The sequence below is a fragment of the Galeopterus variegatus genome, unplaced genomic scaffold, assembly GCF_000696425.1.
Source record: "Galeopterus variegatus unplaced genomic scaffold, G_variegatus-3.0.2 Scaffold7558, whole genome shotgun sequence".
Taxonomy (NCBI): Eukaryota; Metazoa; Chordata; class Mammalia; order Dermoptera; family Cynocephalidae; genus Galeopterus; species Galeopterus variegatus.
Window position 1 is genome coordinate 6,428 of NW_007733669.1, and position 3,151 is coordinate 9,578.

The following is a 3,151-nucleotide window of genomic DNA, read 5'->3' on the forward strand; positions in this document are numbered from 1 at the left end:
ACACACACCTCACATATGGTCGGTATCCAATAATTGTCTGATGAACAAATGAATAAATTCTGAAATTTGTGTTCTTCATTTCATGCTAAGATTGTCCATTGAAAATTAGTGCCATTGCATTTTTAAGGTTTTTGATTCCAGGTAGATCTTTTTATTTATCTTTGACCTGCCATGGGCCCCATTTTCTTGGATAAGTATTCTAAAATCTTAAGTAATCCTCAGACTCCCTACTCAATCATCAGATCCCAATGCTGCACCTATACTTTCACCTGAGCATTGTTTCTAAGGTGTCTTTCAAGGGATTTGTTTCTTTGTTTTTGTTTGTGGTTTTTTTGGCAAGGAACTGAATCTGACTCTTGCTAGCTTATTTATATGGGGATATTGATTGGAAAGCTATTGGTTAGCTCACAGGAAGAGAACGCAGGAGATCCCAGTTAAGGAAAAGCAGCAACCAGAGTAATTCCAAAGGTCCAGAAAGAATCTCTGAGTTGACCTCTCTGATTGCCTTTCCCAGGAACCTCCTTCTTGTTCTCTCTACTGCAGTGGCTTTGATCAGTGAATCTTTGATCTAATCCTTGCTGTAGGGCTGAATTCTATTTGGCCTTTATTACTCAAAGGTTATCCCAGTTTTATCTTTTTCAGTTGCGAATGAGAAGAATTCCCTTTTCAACCTTTCATTTCCTGAATTTTGAGACTCTCTCTACTCCCTTTCATTATTGTTTCCAAGACAATCAATTCTTTATGAGCTCATCTCTTTCTTTAATACCTTATCAGTTGCGACCAACAGCAGCCAACACATTATACTAACGGTTTGTTTTTCGAGCCTCTTCCCCTAGAACTACAACTATATTAAATATAATATCTGCCTTCATATTATCACAGCCAACAGTTTCACAGAAAGGAAAACCACCTTTTTTTCAGCACATAACACAGATAGTCATTCCGCCAGCTTCCACATGGTGTCCTTACCATCTGCTAACTAAATACTAAGCCAAGACCACACATTTTAGAATTTTGTTACAGAAGCACCCAACTTTCAGGTACTATTTTCTGTATTAGTCAGCTAGATGAGGTTATGCTCAATAACAAACAACTCCAAAATCTTAGGAGTCTAAAACAAAATTTACATCTCATTCATGCCACATGTTGATCTGATTCATGTCACTGTCACTCTGAAATCCAGGTGGACAAAGCAGTCACTAACTGCAGCATAGCCATTTGCCATGGCAGGGGGAAAGAGAGGATATTGCAAGTTGCACATTGGCTCACTGGTCAAAGCCATGACTAACTTCAAAGAAGGCGAGGAAGCAAAATTTCTTCAGGTTTTCAGAAGGCAGAGAGCTAGAAATACTGGGTGAACAGCACTAATGACTACTGTACCATCTTTTTTCTTAATCCTCTCAGATTCAAAGATTCAGGAAAGAGAGTCACATCGCCTAACTTGGGCTAAATGTACACTTTGTGGCTAGGACACAGCAGCCCAGCAAGGCTGACTTTTCCATCAAGACCATGCACAATGAAGAAAAGATCATTTCCCAAAAGTAAATCAGAATACTGTCACCAAAGAGAGAGTTAATGGATGCAGGGAGAACAAAAATAAAACCAACCAACAAACAAAAAATGTTACTATACATCTTCTCTCTATTGACCTCACAGAAAATATTCTTCCTCATCAAGGTTAATTACCCTCTCTGTATTTTTGAAACAACTCTTTCATGTCTCCCTTATAGATCTCTTTTGGAAAAATGTTCCCTGAAAGTCTTGTTCAGCACTGTGCATTTTAAATTCTTTTCCTGATGATCACATGGTTTTAACTCCCCCTACCCACAACCTCCAAACCTGTATAATCAACTGCCTACTAAGACATTTTTACTGGTATGTTATAAAATTATCTAAAACCAAACTCATATCTTACCCTAGTCCAAAATTGTTCTTCCTTTTATGTTCTTTATAAAGATTAGTGACACAGGCTGCTATTTATTCAGTCCTTTATTCAGAAACCTGCAAGCAATCTTAGACACTTCCTTTTGTTTTAACCCTCTCTCCATATCCAATGAGTCAGTAATCCTGTTGATTTTACCTCCTAAACATTCCTCAAATCTGTTCTCTTCATTCTTATGATAGTTTCCTTAGTTGAGTGTGTGTGCATGTGTGTGTGTGTGTGTGTGTTGTATATTTTTAAAATATCCTACTACATTTCCCTCTTCTGGCCCTGCCCTCTCCAATGACCACAAAATTATGTTTCAAAAATTTCAAGGTAGTAATAATCTTATAATCTCTCACTTAAAATTCTTCAGTGTTTACAGAAGAATCTCCAAGCTCCTTAACATGGTACTTCATGCTCTCCAGTCATGGCCCCTTGCCTACCTCTTCAGCTTCATCTAATGTTACTTACGTGCCTGCACCTTAGTGCACACACATCCCTGAGCACAGAACATGGATTCAGACCCTCAATCCTTGCTACATGCTCTGAGCTCCTCCTGAAATTTGATTTCTTTTAGTCCTCCTTGAAAATTTCCAGTGGTCTTTCCATCACAACTGATACCACAGAAATACAAAGAATCATTAGAGACTATTACAAACAACTGTATGACAANTGGAAAGATATCCCATGCTCTTGGATTGGAAGAATTAACATTGTGAAAATGTCTATACTACACGAAGTGACCTATGGATTCAATGCAATCCCCATCAAAATACCAATGTCATTCTTCACAAAAATGGAAAAAACAATCCTACCTTTCATACGGAAAAACAAAAGACCCCAAATAACCAAAGCAATCTTGAGCAAAAAAAAACAAAACTGGAGGCATAAGTCTGCCTGACTTCAAATTATACTACAAAGCTGTTATAACCAAAACAGCATGGTACTGATATAAAAATAGACATTCAGACCAGTGGAGTAGAATAGAGAACCCAGAAATCAATCCTCAGGCTTATAACCATCTGATATTAGACAAAGGCAACAAAAATCTACATTGGGGAAAAGATTGCCTCTTCAACAAGTGGTGCTGGGAAAATCGGATATCCATATGCAGAAGAATGAAACTAGATATGCATCTCTCACCATACACTAAAATAAACTTTTTTTTTTTAAATTTTTTTAAAGATGACTGGTAAGGGGATCTTAACCCTTGACTTGGTGTTGTCA